The sequence below is a fragment of the Furipterus horrens genome, unplaced genomic scaffold (assembly GCF_987537825.1).
Source record: "Furipterus horrens unplaced genomic scaffold, mFurHor1.1.pri manual_scaffold_5, whole genome shotgun sequence".
Taxonomy (NCBI): Eukaryota; Metazoa; Chordata; class Mammalia; order Chiroptera; family Furipteridae; genus Furipterus; species Furipterus horrens.
In genome coordinates, this window is record NW_028327175.1 from 56806045 (window position 1) to 56828109 (window position 22065).

The following is a 22065-nucleotide window of genomic DNA, read 5'->3' on the forward strand; positions in this document are numbered from 1 at the left end:
GTGAAAATGGTGGCAGAGTAGGTGGAATCTGAGCCCACTCACTTGTGCCCCCAGCATGGATTTTCTGCTGATCTTCTGACAAGTGGGCCAGAACAATAAATAGAATCTTAGCTGATAAGAATTTTTGAAGACAAGGAGCACAGAGGAAGCTTGGCACTGCCCAGTAAGAGATTTTATAAGTCGAAGGGGAAATACCCTGTGTGAGGCGCCTGCAGCAAGGGAGAACGGGGACAGAAAATGCAGTTTAATAGCTCTCATCCCCCAGCTCAGGAGGCCCCTCCCAAACAAGAAACCCCCAACCCTACTCAGGAAAGACTCAGGAGGATATACAGAATCTGGGAGACTCAGGCTGCACGCAAAGAGCAAGCAGCATGTCCATAGCTCCTGTGCCAACCAGGAGAGCTCAAGAGAGAAATTCTATCTCCTAAAACTGCCAGAGGCACTAGCAGGCTGTGGCCAGCCATGACAGAGAGAGAGAGATTTTATGCCTTTTGGGGAGGGGGACTGAGTGGAGGGCTAAGCAGTGGCTCAGCACTGCAGCGTGAGGACCACATAGGCACTTTTTAAAATCGGGGAGCTGCGGCGTGCCTGGGCAGGGACCCCATGTACACACGCAGCTGCCCTGCTAGCAAAAAGGCCAGACGAGAAGTGCGATTCATGCCCACTAAATCCAGCTGGCCAGGAAAAGTAGAAGGCTGCAGGTAAAGGGATTGCAGGGCCCCAGCCAGAGAGGCTGGTGAGTCGGGGGCTGAGAACAGAAAGGAGGATTTGGGTCTCAGCATCTTGTGAGAGCAGTGGGCTAGGAGCTGGATGGGCAAGAGCTGAGCACCCAACATTCTTTGCAACCACAATCACGCAGGGCCACTCACACCACGGAGTTCAGAGCTCTGTGGAGAGGAAGGCATGTCCAACCCCCACCTGCAGGATTGCTAATGGAAGAACAGTAAGGCCAGGCCCCAAAATCCCCTGCTGGGCACATATCTGCAGGGAAAAGAAAGAGAATCTCCAAAGGAACTCTTTATGACCTTTCATCAGATGCTATGCTGGCTTCTCCTCAGCCTCTTTTCCAACTGAAAAAAGCAGAGCAGAGAGGTTAGAAATTGATGCAGCAAGAGGTATTCAGGGCCCCACCCAGCCTCAGCTCTCACACACAGCTGCCATCAGCACCAAGCAAGAAAGAGCTCTTTTACACAGATTAGCCCCTCAAATGAAACAGCTAATTCATCAGAAATGACACATTATTAAAAATAACCTGGGATACACCAAGACGTGTGGCACAGGGGCGGGAAACACACCCACCATCTTACCTGAAGACTGAACAGCACCTCCCAGGGGAGAACAAGGAATTACACCCTCCGAATCACACCAGAAGCCCCCTCTAGAGGCAGGTTGAGGTAGTACATGCAGAGATGAACCACCCCTGGGCCTCGAGCTCATAAAAAGCCAGCAGAACAGAACAGTGGGGACCAGCCAAGCCTAAAGCAGACAGTTACAGACTGAGGAGCTTTGTAGCCTCGAACAAGATGCCTAAAGCTAGACTGGGAGACATCAGCTGACATTATCCAGGATGGATTCAGAAGGAGAAAACATGAGGCAAACAAACACTGGACTCTGCTGAGACAAATTTCACCTTGTTCTTTTTCATTATCTGCGTCCCCCCCCCCCTCGGGTATATCTTTGTAATATTGTTCCTTTGTCTTCAATTTGGTTCCTATTATTTCACTATTTTTTAAAATATATTTTATTTACATTTTATTTTTGTTTGTTTATTTTATTTTTTGAGAGAGGGAAGGAGAAAGAGGGGGAGAGAAACATCACTGTGTGGTTGCCTCTCACTTGGATCCCCAACTGGGGACCTGATGTGCAACCTAGTTATGTGCCCTGACTGGGAATCAAACCAGTGACACTCGGCTCACATGCCGATGCTCAATCCACTGAGCCACAGCAGCCAGGTACATTTTATTTTTATTTTAGTTTTATTTCAAATCTCATTTTACTCTTCCCTTCTCTTATGCCATTTTGCCTTCATCCTTCATTTTCTTATTTTTGTTTTAAATTTTATTTTTCCCTTTCTATACCTTATTTCTATTCCTCACTCTTACTATTTCTCCTACCTCCATCCTCTCAAAACCATCTTCCTTTTAATTAGTGATATCCCATTTTTCCTTTTTCATATAATATCCTTATTCTCATTTCACCTTTATTACTATGTGCTGGTTGTCATTGATATTAGGGTTGTTGTTGCATTTCTTCAATTTTATTCCTAGTTCATTTTTTATTTTAAATTTAAAAAAAATATTAAATCATATATTTTACTGTTCCCTGTCTTACTCCATTTTGCCTTCCTCCTACCCTATCTTTTTTTTTTTTTAATTTTATTTTCTCCCTTTCTTAGCCTGGTTTCTAACCCTTATGCTTATTATTTCTCTTCTCTCTATCCTCTCAAAATCATTTTTCTTTCCTTTACACATCTCATAATTATTTCTTCTTTATAATACTCTATTCTCCTTCCACCTTTATTGATCTTTGTTCATTTGTCATGGATATCACTGCAGTTGTTGTTATTCTTCAATTTGGTTCTTACTATTCAGTTGTTTTGCAAACCTCATATAGTACTCTTCCCTTTTCTTGCTCCACTTTGCCCTATTCCTTCTATTTACTCCTTTTCTGTGTTGTGCTTATAGTCCTTTTATTGTTTCTCCTCCCTCTACCATCTCAAAATCATTTTTATTTTTGTTAGTAACCTCTATTTTTTTCCTGTCACATAATATTCTTATTCTCTTTCCACCTTTATTGATCTAGGCTCATTTGTTGTTCATATAACAGTAGTAGTTGGGGGATATTTCTGCTGATGTGGGTTTTATTTGTTGGGTTGCTTTGTTCTGTTCTGGCAGTTCCTATACAACAGCATACAAGAGTGGCGGGGGTTATGAGTCTCAGTTAGCCTTCTGAAAGGGAGAACCCACAGTAAATGAGCCAACAACAACCAAAACCCAATTACAACAAGAGAGCCCACATAAACTGCATAAATGGCAACCTTAGAGCATCCAGCTCAGGAGTTCAAGGAGACTGAATCACTGAGTCTCACAGGTCTTCTACCACAGAAGTCCACCCCACAAAGGCAGAAAGTCAAAGCAGAGCAATCTAATATATAGAAAAAAAAAACAACCAAAAAGAGTTACCTAAAATTAGGAGGCAATGAAACAAACCCCAACTGAAAGGAATAGAGGAATCCCCAGAAAAGACAGCTAAATGAAATTGAGACAAGCAATTCATCAGACATAGAGTTCAAAGTAATGGTTATAAGGATGCTGAAGGAACTCAGTGAGAACTACAAGAGACTTAGTGGGAACTACATCAGCATAAAAAAGGATATAGAAACTATGAATAAGAACAGGAGGAAATGAAGAATACACTAGAAGGAATTAAAAGCAGGCCAGATGAAGCAGAGGATTGAATCAGCAAATTGGAAGACAAGACAGGAAAAAAAAATACCCATTCAGGGAAACAAAACAAGACTCAAAAAGAATGAAGATAGTTTAAGGGAGCTGCAGGATAACATGAAATGTAACAATGTTTGAATCATAGGGATACTGGAGAGAGAAGAAAAGGAGCAAAGAATAGGAATAGAAAACTTGTTTGAAAAAATAATTACAGAAAACTTCCATAACTTGGTGAGAGAAAAAGTCACGCAGGTTCAGGAAGCACAAGGGTGTCAATCAAGATGAACCCAAAGAGGCCCACTCTAAGACACATCACAATTAAAATGGCAAAATTAAAATGGCAAAATTTAAAGACAAATAGAGAATCTTAGATGCAATAGGGGAGAAACAGCTAGTAACATACAAGGGAGTTCCAATAAGGCTAAAAGCTGATTTCTCAATGGAAACACCACAAACCAGAAGAGAATGGCATGAAATAGTCCAAATAATGAAAAGCAAAGACCTGCAACCAAGACTCTCATTTAAAATTGAAGGCAAAATAAGGAGCTTCCTAGACCAAAAAAAAAAAAAAAAGAAGGTTAAAAGAATACATCACCACCAAATCAGCATTGCAACAGATACTGAAGGAACTGCCTTAAAAAGATGAACAAAAGGAGGGAGGGAGGAACACAGTCACAAAGGGAAAAATGGAAATGAATAAATACCTATCAATAATAACCTTATATGTAAATGGATTAAATGCTCCAATCAAAAGACATAGGATAGCTGAATGGATAAGATAACATGACCCACATGTATGTTGTCTACAAGAGATGCCCTTCAGAGCAAAAGATCTACACAAGCTAAAAATGAGGGGGAAAAAATATATATTGCAAGCAAATGGACATGAAAAAATACTAGGTTAGCAATCCTTTTATCAGACAAAATAGACTTCAAATCAAAGGCTATAACAAGAGACAAAGAAGATCACTACATAATACTTAAGGGAATTGTCCAACAAGATGATATAACTCATAAACATATAGACACCCAACATAGGAGCACCAAAATATATAAGGAAAATATTGGAGGACTTTAAAAGGAGATCAATAGCAATACACTCAATGTAGGGGAATCTAACACCCCATTGTCAACAATGGGTAGGTCTTCCAAACAAAAAATTTAAAAGGATATTGAGGCATTGAATGACATCTTAGAGAAAATGGACTTAACTAATATTTAGAGAAAACTTCCTCTCCCCCAAAGCAATATATAGATTATTTTCAAATGCATGTGGATCCTTTTCATGGACCACATGGTCGGACACAAAACAAACCTCAACAAATTCAAGAAAATTGAAATCATATCAAGCATCTTCTTGGATCACAACAACTTCAAACTATTACTCAGCCTCAAGGAAAAAACTCAAAAACATTCAAACCCACAGAGAATGAATAACATGCTATTAAATAATGAATGGGCTAATAATGAGATCAAAGAAGAAATAAAAAAATACCTGGAAACAAATGAAAATGAACACACGAAGCCCAAACCTATGGGACACAGGGAAGGCAGTCTTGAGAGGGAAGTTCATAGCAATAAAGGCCTACCCAAAGAAGATAGAAATATTGCAAATAAACAACCTAACCCTACATATAAAGAACAGGAGGAACTACAACAAACAAAGCCCAGAGTGAGTAGAAGGAAGGAAATAATCAGATCAGAGCAGAATTAAATGACACAGACACTAAAAGAACAATTCAACGGATCAATAAATCCAGGAGCTGTTTTTTTTGAAAAGATAAACAAAATTGACAAACCTTAAACAAGACTTATCAAGGAAAAAAAAAGAGGACCAAAATAAATAAAATCAGAGAAGAAAGGAGTAACTGATACCACAGAAGTACAAAGAATTGTAAGAAATTACTATGAACAACTACATACCAAAAAATTGGACGACCTAGGTGAAATGGATAAATTTCTAAAAACATACAATTTTCCAAAACTGAATCAAGAAAAAGCAGGAAGACTGAATAAACTGATAACAACTAGTAAAATTGAAACAGTAATCGAAAAACTCCTGGCACATAAAAGCCCTGGACTGGACAGCTTCACAGGCAAATTTTACCAAACATTCAAAGAAGAACTAACTCTTATCTTTCTAAAGCTAGTCCAAAAAATTCAAGAAGATGAAAGACTCCCAAACTCTTTTAAAGAAGCCATTATTATCCTAATTGCAAAACCAGGTAAAAGCACAACAAAGGAAGAAAATTACAGGCCAATTATCTCTGATGAACATAGATACTAAAATCCTCAACAAAATATTGGCAAATCGGATCCAGTAATGCATTAAAAGGTCATACACTACGATCAAGTGGGATTCATCCCAAAGATGCAAGGATGTTACAATATTTGCAAATCAATAAATGTAACACACCACATTAAAAAAATGAAGGGAAAAAAACTACATGATCATATCAATAGATGATGAAGAAGCATTTGACATAATCCAGCACCCTTTTATGATAAAAATTCTCAAAGAAGTGGGAAAAGAGGGAGCATACCTCAAAATAATAAAGGGCATATATGAGAAACCTACTGCAACATTATAATCAATGGGTATAAACTAAAATCTTTTCTTTGAAGATCATGAACAAGACAAGGACATCTGTTTTTACCACTGTTAATCAGCATAGTTTTGGAAGTTCCAACCACAGTGATTAGACAAGAAAAAGAAATGAAAGGCATCCAAATTGGAAAGGAGGAAGAAAAGTTGTCATTATTTGCAGCTGACATAATAGTGTACACAGAAAACCCTATAAGCTACACCAAAAAACTATTTGACCTAATAAGTGAATTTGGCAAAATAGTGGGATACAAAGTCAATATTCAGAAATTAAAGGCATTTTTATATACTAACAATGAACTATCAGAAAGAAAATCTAGAAAAACAATCCATTTGCTATAGTAATAAGAAAAATAAAGTACTTAGCAATAAATTTAACAAAGGAGGTAAAAGATCTGTACTCAGAAAACTGTAGAGCACCGAAGAAAGAAAATGAGGAAGATACAAATAAATGGAAGCTTATACCATGTTCATGGATTGAAAGAATTAACATCATTAAAATGTCATTACCCCTCAAAGCAATCTATAGATTCAGTGCAATATCTATTAAAATACCAATGACATATTTCCAAAATTAGAACAATATTTAAAAAATTTATATGGAACTAAAAACGACCCCAAATAGCCTCAGCAATCTTGAGAAAGAACAAAGTAGGAGGGATCACAATACCTGATATCAAACTATATTAAAAGGCAACTGTAATCAAAACGGTCTGGTACTGGCAAAATAACAGACACATAGATCAATGGAGCAGAATAGAGAGCCCAGAAGTAAACCCATATTTCTATGGTCAATTAATATTTAACAAGGGGGCATGAGCATACAACAGACTAAATATAGTTTCTTTAACAAAGGATTGGGAGAACTAGACAAGTACATGCAAAAAATGAAGCTAGACCACCAACTTACACCATATACCAGAATAAACTCAAAATAGATAAAAGAGTTAAACATAAGCTATGATACCACAAAAGTCTTAGCAGAAAACATAGGTGTAATACTTCCGATATACCATGCAGCAATATTTTTGCCAATATATCTCCTAGGGTAAGGGAGATAAAAGAAAAATATAAACAAATGGGACTACATCAAATTAACAAGCTTCTGTATGGCTAAAGAAACCATTATTGAAACAAAAAGAGAACCAGCTGTATAAGAAAACATATTGGCCAATGATACCTCTGACAAGGGTTTAATCTCCTAACATATAAAGAACTCATCCAGTGCAATGCCAGGAAGACAGACAATCCAATTAAAAATGGGCAAAGGACCTAAACAGATACTTCTCCAAGGAGGACATACAGAGGATCCATAGACATACGAAAGGATGCTCAACATCACTAGCCATCAGAGAGATGCAATATAAAACCACAATGAGATACCACCTCACACAGGTCAGAATGGCTATCTTTAATAAATGAACAAACAAGTGATGGTGAGGATATGGAGAAAAGGGAACCCTAGTGCCCTATTGATGGGAATGCAGACTGGTGCAGCCACTGTGGAAAGCAGTGTGGAATTTTCTCAAAAAGTTAAAAATGGAACTGCCTTTAGACCTACCAATTTTGCTGCTAGGAATATACCTTAAAATCCTGATACTCAATTCAAAAGAATTTTTGCACCCCTGTGTTTGTAGCAGCATTATTTATAATAACCAAGATTTGGAAACATCCTAAGTGCCTATCAGTAGATGAGTGGATCAAAAAACTGTGGGACATTTACACAATGGAATACTACGCAGCAGAAAGAAAGAAGGAATTCCTACCTTTTGCAACAGAATGGGTGGAACTGGAGAGTATTATGCTAAGTGAAATAAGCCAGTCAGTATAAGACAAATGCCATATGATATCACTTATAAGAGGAACCTAATAAACAAAATAAACTAAGGAGCAAAATAGAACCAGAGACATAGAAACTTGAAACAGACTGACAGTGGCCAGAGGGGAGGGCAATAATGGTGGAAAGAAGGGAAGGGATTACTTAAAGAACGTGTATGAATGACCCACGGACATGGACAACAGTGTGGGAATTGGCTGTGGGAGGAGGGGTTGGACTGAGCAGAGGAGGGCACGGGGGAAAAATTGGGAGAACTGTAATAGAATAACAATAATTTTTTTAAATGCTAACTTTAACATCTTTATATTTAAATCTTAGTGTTCATCATAATAGTTTTCTTAGGATAAATTCCTAGGCAGGAGATATTTGGATTATAGGTTGATAGTTGACAACTATATGTTAATATATTTCTGGATTTTCTATTCTGTTTTATTCATTTATGTCTATCCTTATATCAGTACCTCTTTGTGTTACTTAGCTGTACAGTAAGTCTTGAAATAAATTGTTTGGATTTTTTTTCAAATATGTTTAGCTCATCTAAGTCCTTTTAATTTCCATATACATTTTAGAATCAGCTTATTTTCTTAAAATGAACTACTGCAATTTGGTTGGGATTGCATTGCATCTATAGATTGGTGTAAGAGTATTGACATCCTAGCAATATTGATTCTTCTAATTCATGAACACCGTATATCTTTCCATATACTTAGGCCTTTAATTTTTCTCATTAATAGTTTATAGTTTTCAGTGAACAGATCTTGCAATCTTTTGCTCAAATTTATCCCTAAATTTTTCTTACATTTTAATGTTCTTGTAAGTGGCATGACTCGTGTTTTAAATCTGTATTTGTGATACATATATGGATTGAGCCCATGACTGTTTCATTTGCAGCATACTTCAACTAACTGAACTGACAGAGTAATAAAAGAAAGATTTAAGGATTATACAGTAGATAGCACCCTGCATTGTTGTCATTATTGACCTGGATATGTGCCAAATCAAACGAACAAAAGAATCCTTTACAATATATATGTATAAGTAAGAATGAATGTAATGTCTTTCTGTTTTGGGTATGATCTGGAGTTTCTCATCTTTAAAAAGCAATTAGCATAAATTTCTGGCTATGCAACTGTTAGGTCAGAGATTATAAATATTTTAAATTGTAATAGCTATGGATTTCTAGTATAGATGCATGTAGGGGATGTTCATCACAGTGTTGTTTAAAACTGAAAAAAGTGAAATAACCCAAATGTGTGCCTAGAAAGAGTTGTTTAAATAACTTTGGGCAGAATTCAGTACTTTAAACACCTGTTTTTCTTCAAATTAAGTATTTTACAGAGGCTAGATATTAATTACAATAATATATTATCGTTTAAAGTATATTGCCAAATCATAATCTATAGAACACACTCTTAAGTAGCCCATATTAAAGACAACAGTGATCCTTTGATGGTGGATTGGAATTACGACAAAACCAAATGTCATTCAGAGTCAAAATTGGCAAAATAAAATGTAAGAGCAATCTGGGTAAGGCACAGGGTTAAAAAGGTATAATTTTTTTCATATGATTTGTAACCTGGCTTTGAAGAGAATTCTATTATAAACTAGATTTGAACTGACATCATCACAGGTTGCCTAGAACTAAGAAGTATCTTACAAGTAAATTCTTTCTTATGTGAAACAGCGTGGTGTATCAGAAAGAGCACTAGATTTCTAAGAAAAGGTAAATTTAGATTTTATTTCCAAATCTGACAGCATATACCTGCACAAACCTGGTATAAGCTAGTTTTCCCGAGAGCCTTTTATCTAACAGAAAAATAGTCAATTTGATTCCTAAGTTCCCAGTCTGGTTCCTTACCAGAATTCCTTTTGTCGTAGATATCTGGACTATACCCTGCAGATTCTGATTCTATTCCTCTGAGGTAGGTGAGTCTCAGGTTTTTTTATTTTTAGTGTCTTATGATGTTTTGTGGCAACAAATCTGTGGACAGGCATTGGGGACTATTGGAATAAATAATCTCTGTAATTCTTTCTAATTCTAAAGTCCTATGGTTCTGTAAAGGCAATGGAGAAAAGTGGAGATTGTGCATCACTTCTAGTCAGTTTCAATTGATCACAGTTGCTGCTGATTATAGTAAAAGGATTCATTTCAAATTAAGAAACAATTATTGAAATAATAAAAATAAGAGTCTTTAATATCAAGTTGTTAGTGCAAGCAACAATGAATAAAAGAGCATTTCAGTGCCCACTGCTCTCAAGTTTTTAACAATATTGATAGTTTTCCATTCCTTCCTTTAGGGAAGAAGAAGAAAAAGATGAACTTATTCAGAATTCTATGTACTTTGCCCTTTAAAACTAGACAGTGTTACTGAAAGTAATATGGATCCCAGCACATTACAATATATAAATATCAGAACCTGAATATAAATGTGCAGTGCATCTTTGGCCTTTGGGATATTAAAATGCTTGATGAGCCATGGACACACATTAAGTTAAAAAGAGTGGCCCCTCTAAGTTACTTTATGAACCCCCTGGGAAAGAATGATGTCTTCTTTGATGTGCTCTATGGCAGTTGGTGTCTGCTGAAGTTCAATAGCTTTCCAATAAAAAAAGTTAATAATATTTACGATCATGAATTAAGTTATGTTGAAAACTAGCAATTCAGTGATGGATAATGGCTATTCGATAGGGAAGTATGCAAAACTTTGATACCACAGAGTATTTTATATATAAACATATTCTTAAATATTTTTGTATTTCTTATTTGTTTTTATTTGCACTTCATGCTGTGTAATTAACTCACTTAATCTGTAAAATGAGTTTTTTATTTATATTTTATTTAACTTATTAAAGTTTTTTATATTCAGTTCATGTATAAACTTATTTGTTCATACATTTGACATTTATTTAGTACCCACTAAGCATAAAGAACATCCCTGCATGTAAAAAAACACTTTTCTTACAATTTTACCTATTTCTTTCTTCTCTTTTCTTTAATCATCCCAAATATATCTCCTACTCCTTGTTCTACTGGACATTCTTTTATATGTCCCCAGGTCATGCCACATGGCTTTCAAGATCTGATAGCCACCATCACGTTTCTCTCTCTTTCTCAAAACAATTTTATTAATTCATGCTACAGACTGGTCTGCTTTGATCTCCAAGTTAGTCCCCACGGATATTTATCCTTTCCTTGGTTGGGCTTCTCATAAACTAGCTTTATATCATGGATAGCCTTATTTTCTCAGCATCCTCATTTCTTTCATTCAAGGCTTACCTTTCCCAAGAAAACTTCCTCAATCTGGGAAAGCAAATGCAGCTATCTCATGCCAGTACTTCCTCTACTCTCACAGAATTAGTCTATCATATAGTCTTCAGTTAGTGGGACAATCACATGGGATATGACAAGCTTATTACTACATTGAGAGTCTACCTTGTATAGGACATCATGAGAATCTGAGGATACCAAGAGATAAAACACATCTTTTACAAAAATAAGTTTAAAATCTATTTGGGGGATAAGATAAGGGATGGATAACAATATTATAGAAAATGAGCTAAGTCCAAATTAGTAGAATAGACAGAAATATGCTGTAGAGTCAAAATGTACTCATTGCAACTCAGATATGCTGCACTGTGCACATAAACACACACACACACACACACACACACACACACACACCTTTTCTTTAGCTGATTTCATTATTTCTAGTTCTCTCATTTTTATTCTGTAGCAAGAATTCTTTTAAACATTAACTTGCTGATTTAATGTAATTCAGTCTTTTTCTGATTTCACACTAAAGGTTGTTTAGGGGAAATAACTACACAGATACATTAGCTCTTTTTTCTCATTTCTTTCTCCAGTGATATCTGGTCATAGAAAAATGTTTTGCAATTCTATGGAAGCAGGAGAGAGGTTCAGGTTTTCATGTGAATGTCTCTGCTGGCTCTCTGTGACCTACAGCTGAGCATATTGCTTCTGGTTTAGAGGACTTGCCCTCTCTTCTGCTGCAGAGTCAAAGGTAGTGCAATGTTCCCTTGGATGGTACAGTGCTTAACAATTGCTTCTGCGGAGCTGGATCATCTTTCCCACTGACTAGACTCCCACCTTAATTCTTGATGACACAGCTGACACTCAGATTTATCAAAGTTCTTCTTCAGCCCTGACTGGTGTGGCTCAGTTGATTGGGCATCATCCCAAAAAGCAAAAAGCCATAGATTTGATTTCCAGTAAGGGCACATGCCTGGGTTGTGGGTTCAGTCCCCAGTTGGGGTGTATGTGAGAATCAACTGATTGACATTTCTTTTTTATATCAGTGTTTCTCTCCCAATTTTTTTCCATCGCTCCCTCCACCTCTTTTGCAAAAGAAAAAAATTATTCTTCCATTCCCTACTTCAAGCAGTTTCCCTGACACTTCTTGAGATTGCTGCACTCCAGGTGATCCCTTCAGAAGCACGTAGATTCAATACCAGATACCTTTTGCATGTCTTATGATGTCACAAAAAAAATTTTGGGTAGCAATTAGATCTTACACAAGCCATGGACAAACAAGAAAGGGATAAAGGAAAAGAGAAGAGGGGAGTAAAGAGGGGAAGACTCATTGCAAAGAACTGCAAAGAGTTTAGTTTGATTATTGCAGAATGAAAGAAGGAAGTTACAAGACTTTACTTGGGGTCAAGTAAACAGCTTGTATGCCTTGAAAAAAAGTTTAGAATTTATCCTAAATCCCATGATTTCCAACAAGAAAGTACATCCATCCACAGAGGCACAAAGAGAAATGGAAGTGCAGGTGTGAAAACTACAGATTGTTAGTGGTGAGATCAGAGGCCAGAGGCTGAAGTGACAGGGAAAGGAAGGCAACCTGCAGCAGGACAGGACCAAGTCAGCTTTGCTCATAATTGTGTCATCACTACTTAAAACAAAGCAGATATTTTTAAATTGCTTTTTTTTTTTGAATGAATGGAATGACTAAACAATGAAACTTAAAAATTCTAACACAATTTCTAAAGAGACATCTCTTTGAGACTTTCCTTGGGAAGTTGGGCCTTAGATTCAGAGAAACTGAACTTTTGGGGAATATGAATAAAATACAGCTGCCTTGCTTTACAATGGCCACAGCCTCCTTTCATCCTAAAGCATGATTTTAATTGTGCAACAAGTGGAGCTTCCAAAATGAGCATGTGGATAGAAGTCCCTCTACTGCTTATTAAGTATCATTGGTTTTCATGTTAAGAAATTACAGGTTGAAACAACCTTATGATACTCTTCAGTTATTTTAGTCACACAATGCACAAGGTCATTTAATTTCATTTGAATCTATTTTGAGATTCAATCACTACATTTCAAATATTAAAAACATCTAGGGAAAATGTATGTTGAATCTCAAGACAAGCATATAATTGCCATGATATCTAACTCATGGTAGTGAAGGTTTATATTAAAAATGTTCCCCCAAATATGCAGAATTCCCTTTCTTTCTGCAATGAAATGACTGCTATTTTATATATGTCATTTTATTTAATTGTTGCAACAACCTACATAGTAGCTATTGTTAATTCTATTTTATAAGTAAAAAAAGACAAGGAAACAGCCTCAGAAAGCTTAAATAACCTAACCAAAGTCATTCTTTTTAAAACTGGGAAGGCCTATCTCACTTCATTTTTTGGTCTGCCTAAAGAAGCCTCTAAGAAAAGGCCCAGTCATTGTTTGGGCATGTCTACTCTCTTGGAAAAGTCTTTAAATGATCCTTTATTGCTTACTTATTGTTATGAACACTGCTGTTTCTCTGCTCTGAGCATCTATGCCTATTGTTCTATTATACAAATGTGAATATGAAAATGTTTCAGAAATAAGAGAAAATTTGCAGAGGAATAAAATTGGAATGTGGCTTCTTTTTCTCGTGACAGGAGAGCAACTATTTAGGATACAATATTGTGCTTGAGTACTTAATAATTCAGCATACTTCTGGCATTCCCCTCAGACCTGAAAGTCTGGTTCAGGTACCAAGTGATGAGATTTTTTGTTTGTTTGTTTCTGCTTTATTAGATCAAAGTGATTCACAAATACAGGTCAATCTTCTCCAAGCTCTTTCAACTTGTTGCTTAAAAAACAAACAAACACTGATTTGTGGAGGGAGCAAATAAATAAACAAAATAGAATTAAAGAAAAGGAAATAGGTTAATAAAACACAAAAATATTTTTTCAGAGTTGAATTATAAACTTCACTAAATGTTGTCTGTTGGGCTGAACTTTCTACAAAAGCTACTAGATATGTGAGAGCCAAGGGCCCACTAAATGAGATACACCAGGGGTCCTTTATCCTTACAAAGTCTTCTGTATGCAGTAATCTTGGGTCTTTCTTATCTTAGAGACCATATATTTGTTCAGAGGAAAAACACCTAAGCTGATTGAATAATTTATTGGAGAGAATCAGAAAGAGACCACAGATCCTGACATGGCTCTGACCAGGATAGAAACAACATTCATCAAGACCTAAAGTGATGTATCCCTCTATTCTTCTTGTTCCTCTTTTTCTGCTTCTTTTTCACATGCAGAATCATCACAGGCTTGGTCCAAGTCACTTTAGAGTTCAGGAATCCATCAGACTAAGTTTTCCATAGTTAATTTCCAAATGGTGAGGAGAAGGAATCTGATTGTTCCAGGCCTAGTCCACTTAGCTGCAGTTAGGTGGCGGAGGGCCAGAACTAGCCACTCTGAGGAGAATAACCTTCTGAGATTTGGCGTGTTACACCACTCATGGGAGAGCCTGAGGGATCCTTCCTGTTGGTAGCAGCAATAATATATCAAGTTAATTTCTCAGGATTGAGATATGCTATGACTAACTTCTGATGCCCAAGGAGACTAGTTTTACCATTATTGTGCCTTTATCCAAGTCCTTCACAACCACTACTCAGCAAAACAAAGCATTTGGTTTAGTTATTCAAAAGATACACAGAATTCTTCAAACCACTCCCACTATTGCCACACACACACAGCATCTCCCCATCCTCCTTTCTGTCACCTCCCCTGCAGCATACATCAGAAATAATTGTAATCACAAAGAACATATTATTGGCCTGATAGCAAACAGATAAATACCTCCCTCTAGCTTTCTTCAAAAGGATGTTGTTGAAAATGAATATACTACTGTTTGTTGAGTACTTTGAGTTTTTCAGAAGACAGTCATTATATAAACACAAAGTATTATTACAGTTATTACCATGCTTAATATTTGGTTAATAGTGAAAAAGTTTTTTTACAATCTTAGCTGTAAACTATAGCTTTCCTTCTTTAAAGATGTTCCAGAGGCTTTAAACAATGACACTAAAGTAACAATTCAAGTACATTATTGTACCTAATGAATAACAGCAGTCTTGATTAATGGCACTTATTCACCATCACACTGACAGAAAATGAAGTGTTAAAAAAAAATGAAGTTTGCCTACTGTGATTTTTCCTATTTAAAAATGATACAGGCATCATCAGAGCTGAATATTTCTTTTGAGCTGTTTTTTTAAATGACCTTTTTGTCTATTCAACTGCTGTTGTATTTTTCATTTTTCAACAAGTACTGTGCTTTTGTCTCATACTGGTGCTTGCTATCAAGAGTGCTATCACTCAAGAAATCTGCTGTAGGATCTGCTAAGCATCTTTGCAATCAGCAAGCTTGCCGCTGTCCTAACACTAGACGTATGCCCAGGATGGAAAAAGGGGGTGGATTAGGGAAGGGGTTGCTGAAAGGTGCACACTGTTCACAGCTGACAAGGAAAACCAGGTATGTACAGGGAATATCTATTATGAAGCTTTTGGTGAATTGCTGGTGACTAGAGGCATACTTCATGGTGCTGTATCAGAGTTTATGTATTTTACTAACCTTATTTCATTTGGTTTAAGCTATATAGTTTTACGAGCTCCCCCACAATCCTCTACTAGTTGGAAATAAATTTCTCCTCAAATAGATATCAAGAGATGACATTGGCTGTTGGCCCATGTCTCTGGGCAAATGCCTGCCTGTATATCTTCTTTTTCTTTCATCCAGGGGTAGGGTGCAGGGGTATGCAGGCGGGAGTGTTTCTGTCTGACATGCAGGAAGGAAAAAGCTTGCAGTTCAAGGTGAGGGAGGCAGTGCAATCCGAATGACCAGCTTTAGCCTCTTGTTACATCCCCATCTTGCAAATTGTTCAATCCACTGGTGATTTGAATGGTTAGCACGATTGTCAGCTATCTCTGCACTCCAGCTTTTCTCTCTCCTGGCAGGAACATCTGGGACACAGACTTTACAAACAGTCATAATAACCCTACTTTAGCTTTCACATTTTTGCAGTTGTTATTATGTCATCATGGTAAATGACCATAATTGACCCCGACAATGAAATGTTGCCAACATTCATATGAATAGCAACTGCAATCGCACAGGCTAGCAGGCATGTGCTTTGCAAATAAAAATTTTGCTGAATAGCCAAAATCTCAGGTTCATTTGGGGACCTGAGTATTCCTGATTTATAATAGAAAATGATTTGTTTCTGAAACAGAAGAGTGCTGCGTGCAGGAACCTAAATAGGAGGTCAGGGGTAAGTATATATTAAAGGGAGAGTTCCAGAATTTGGAGGAGGCCTTATGACTTTGGGGGCTGATTTAGACATAGAGTGATGAGTCATGAGATTCTTCACCTGAGCAGAGATCTTGTCACTTTATTTCTCATTTAAAGAGAATACACAAGATACACATATGTGCATACACACACAATTCTACCATTTCCACCATTCCAGAGTTAGCACTGACCTTTCCTGACCTTCTCCAGAACTGGCATACAATAAGGATATAACAAAATAATGAAGAGCGAAGTGACAATACTAAAAGGCATATCAATTCTGACTATAAGTGTGTATTTTAATACTGCGTTCAGGATGCAATTTCAGTTAAATTAGTCTTGACAATTTTCAGCTGATTTGGTTGAGAAATCAGGATCATTTCAATAAATGAATGAATGGGTGAATAAATGAATGAAAGCTATCTATCTGCTCCTATTTTCTAAGGGACCTATTTTATCACAGAATGCCTATTTTTTATTGGACTTTTTTCCTCAAACTGGGCATGTTGCCCTAAAATAAAACACAGCCCAACACAAAAAGCAGGGACCTTGAAATTAGTTTTATTTAATCAAAAGAAACCTTCCTGGTTCAATCACTGTCATCCAGATCCAGATAAAATTACTCAGACAGGATTTTAAAACCTGCCCCAAAGTCTTTAATTTCTCCTCATGCTGTAGACACAAACTTCTAATTCTGACCCTGTGTTTAACAAGCACACTTCTGGGGAGAATACCCAGTGCTCTGACATCATTTCTGGTATAAAAATTTTAAAAGATCATGAACTTTTCATTATGCACAGAAGATAATTGAATTTGTTCAATTATTTTTATGATTTCCAAATTATAGGGGAATTGATAAACACTTTTCCAAAGACGGATTCTATCATTTTAAACCAACTAGTTACAAGAGTAAAGTCCTGTGGCATGAATATAACACAGGGTAGAATACAATTTCCTTTGGACCATATCCACCTTCCTAAAAATTCTTCTACCTCTCAGTTCCCTATTAACCAGTGCTTTGCTTTGGCCAGTGAGACCTCAGAGTGGGTAAAAAAACCCCAACTATCCATCACTTCTAGCCCCCCACTGCAAATAGATTTGTGCCTTACTCTTTTCTCTCTCTCCCTATTCGACCAAAATTCCCCTTTGCACTAGTGTGGCAAGGATAGATATTACCAGAAAATTTACTAGTCTCAAGCTTCTTATCATTGGGCTATGACTAGCTATAATTCATTTAATAAGTATTTTCAATTTTGAAAAGGGGCTTATTAATCCAAATGGATCTCTCCCTTATTAAATGGATAGACAGAGACATTCTGTTCAGAGAGGACTTGTCTCCAGGACTCCCCTAATTCTGTTCTGGCATGCTGAAAGTCAGCAACTTGATTCTCTACTTCTGAAAAGTTCTCAGGTTGGATGTCAAAATCAAATTAAAGTGTCTTAACTTTCTTTTTAGTTTTACTCTAAAAAGAGTTAAAAACAAAGTAAAGGCAGAGGCATTTAACTTTCCTAAATTGCATTTACTGTTTTTCTCTTTTCCTTCAATAGAAAGAAACTGATATGGGAGAGGCCAAAAGGCAACCATTTGCTGGTTTGGAGCTTACTTATTGTTAACCAAGCATGACCTGGATCATCACAAACAGAACTAATCAGCCATTGTGGACTATGGAGGTGCTCCCCATGAAATTTGCAAGTGGAGAGAATTTGTGAAATTGTTATGGTTTGTGTTGAATTTCTGAAATTTGTGGATTCCTTTATTAACTCAATTTGGTATAGTTTTGACCAGAGAAGAACTAGCCACAAGTTTGAACTATTAGAGTTGACCACAGAGAGAACAAGTCTGTTCTTTCTCCTTATTTGATCATGGACTATTTCATCGATTGTCTCTGTGTTCTGAGTCTTCTTCCTGGACCAGTGTTTCTTATTTAATAGCTACATCACTATCTTACTAAAATACGCAAAGAAAATTAAGTTTATCATTTTATATATTTAAAGTATACTTATTAACCCAAATGACTACTGCATTTTGAAATGTGTGGTCATTTTCTTTTTCTTTTTTTGTATTCACAATATTAAGATACTATTTTTTTTGAAATTTCATGTTTTAATAGTAACAAATGTTTATGTTCATTTAAAATTTTTTTTTTTATTTTTTGGATTTTCAATTACAGTTGTCCCATTTTACCCCCATTTCTCTCTCCCACCCAGCCCACCTCTTCTCCCACAATCATATTCCTCCCCGTTGTCCATGTCCATGAGTCATTTATACAGGTTCTTTGACTAAACCCTTCCCTTACTTATCCCCCTTCTCTCCCTCCCCCTCCCCCCTGTTGACTGCTATTCTGCTCTTTGTGCTATTCATTTCGTTTGTTTGTGTTGCTCTTTAGTTTCCTGTATTAGGTGATATCATATGGTATTTTGCTTTCTTTGGCTGGCTTATTTCACTAAGCATAATTCTCTCTACTTCCATACATGTTGTCGCAAGTGGCAGGAGTTCCTTCTTTCTTTCTGCTACATAGTATTCCATTGTGTAAATGTACCACAGTTTTTTGATCCACTCATCTACAGATGGGCATTTAGGCTGTTTCCAGTACTTAGCTATTGTAAACAGGGTTACTATGAACATAGGGATGCATAAGTTTTTTTGAATTAGGGTTTTAGGATTATTCGGGTGTAGTCCTAGCAGTGGAATCGCTGGTTCAAAAGGCAGTTCCATTTTTAGTTTTTTGAGGTAATTCCATACTATTTTCCATAGTGGCTGCACCAGTCTGCATTCCCACCAACAGTGCAGTAGGGTTCCCATTACTCCGCATCCTCGCCAGCATTTGTTGTTTGTTGATTTGTTGATGATGGCCATTCTGACTGGTGTAAAATGGTTTCTCATTGTGGTTTTTATTTGCATCTCCCTGATGGCTAATGATGTTGAGCATTTTTTCATGTGTCTATGGACCTTCTGTATGTCTTCTTCGGAGAAGTCTTTGTTCAGGTCCTTTGCCCATTTTTTAATTGGGTTGTTTGTTTTTTTGATGGGTTACATTGGTTAATAAAATTATATGGGTTTACAGGGTATATTGTGTGTTCACCATCCCAAGTCCTGTCTCCTTCCATCACCATTTATCCCTCCTTTACCCTCTCCTACCTTCCCCTATCTCCATTTTCCTCTGGTAATGACCATGCTATTGTCTGTCTATGAGGTTTTAGTTTAGTATCAGAACATCATTGGAATTTTAATACTCATTTTTTCTTTTTGCTTAATCCCTTCACCCTTTTTTCCCCAGCCCTCATCCCTTCCCCTCATTTGTTCTCTGTATCCATGAGTCTGTCTCCAGTTATTAGTTGTTTTTTTTTCCCATTAGATTCCACATATGAGTGAAATCATATGGTACTTGTTTTTCTCTGAGTGGCTTATTTCACTTAGCATAGTGCTCTGCAGGTCCATCTATACTGTTGCAAAGAGCAAGAATTCCTTCTTTTTTATAGCTCGATAGTATGCCATTATGTAAATATGCCACAGCTCTTTTTTCCACTAATCTGATGGGCTTCTTCCAAATCTTGGCTATTGTAAATAACACTGCAATGAACGTAGAGGTGCAAATGCTTATAGATCATTTATTAGATGCCAGGTACTATTCTAGTCACTTATGTAAGTTCTCAGCTAAAAACTACATTTTCTCTGGCTATGGGTGTTGCCATTAGTAGGTTGGCCAATGGGATGTAAGTAAAAATGATGTATAAAATTCTGAATTGTCTCCAATTTGAAGACAGGCTGCTTTTGCAAGGCTTCGGCTGTTATTTCTACAAGTTGAACTATTTTTTGAGCCAGGAGCCTAAACTTCAACTTTATAAATGATGGAGCCACAAGATGAAAAAAGAATCTAAGTTAATAAAAGTAGCTACTCACTATCCTAAACTGCTCTGTTACATTACAGATAAATGAATTATTTATTTAAGATTGTTGGATCTTTTTCTTATAGGAACACAGCATTTACCCTAATTAATACATGCAGTATTCTAAGGTGAAATAATAATAGCATTAACCAGGCATATACAAAATTTTATTTTTTAATATTTTTCACAATTATAAAGAAACAATTTCTTTATTGCAACTGGGCAACTGTTTGCCAATCATTCTTTGCTCTGGCCTCCCTACCCTATATTTATCGAAGCTGGAAGAAAAGTGATATTCAAGGTAATAAAATTGTAGGCTCAGTAGACAACACATAATGGACCCAATACCTTCAAATTATTATCACTATTAGGCACTGTTTCATAACTCAATTTAGAGCAAAGCTACATTTCCCAATTTTTCTATTAATTCTCAATCTCTCTTCCCAGCTATTAAAAGTGGACTACATTTGCCACTCAGATTTTCTAGTACTCATCAATAAATGATATTTTTGCTTCATTAGACATGTGCAGCCTTCTCTCTTTGTTCCTCTTGTGCTATGTTGCAAAGAACAACCTGTAATAAGTTGCTCCCACTTCACTACCAAAAATAAAATCTTTTAAAATTAAATGCTTTCATTTCAACTGTGATAATGTCAAATTTGGCACAAAACTATAACTGAACAATTTCAACCTCAAAATCTGCCAGAAAACATTGAAGTCAAAAGAATGTTTAAAATTTAGACAATGTTCACCTAAGGAAAACATTCAGTTAGGAAGACCCTAACAATTAAAGATCTAGATTCCAAACTTTCCATCTCTACTTCTACCACCATATCATAGCTCTTAGCAATCAGTCCTTCCATGACTTTTCATAGTTTTTATTGTTAGCATCATTCATTTGGAATTCAGCATGTAATTATCATTATAGTTGTTTATCGTTTTGAATGTATGTTCTGTGACCACGTTTAGCTTATAAACCAAGTACCATCGCAAATAATCTGATGTAGACCCAGTTTCTAGTACAGCAGCTGCATGGACAGAGTTTGCTCAGTAAGAGTGGACTAATGATGATATATGCAAATACTGTTCTTCTAGAGCCCAGTGTTTCCAAGAACCAGGGCTGGGAAGGGAAACTTGAAAGAAAAGACCACAGAATGGAAAGGGCTTTGGGGGAATAAGTAGAGAAGGTGAAACGGATCAAGAAGTACAGATTGTCGGTTATAAAAATAGTCACAAGGATGTTAAGTACAACACAGGAATCCAGTCAATAATATTGCTATAACTATGTATTTTGTCAGATAGGTACTAGGCTTAGTGAGGTGGTCATTTCATAAAGTGTATAAATTTCTAATCACTATGATGTACACCTGTCGTCGTCGGCAGCCGTCCGTCTCGAGAGACGATGTACACCTGAAACTATTGTTTATGTACTATTGTTTATGTATTTACTTGATTTACTTTGTAAAATGTTTATTTTATGGTATTCATCTGTGTAAAAAATATAGGGAATAATATAGCACAATATATCTCAAATTCTGGAAAGGGCATGAACCAACAGGACACTCCTAACAGATGCCAATTTTGTATAAATATCATTGTATAAGTAGAGTCAGGATAACTCAAGCAAAACAAAAATAGGTGTTTAACCAAAAATCTATGTTTTCCTTTTTAATGTAGTGGTTCAGAGAAGTGTCTTGAAGT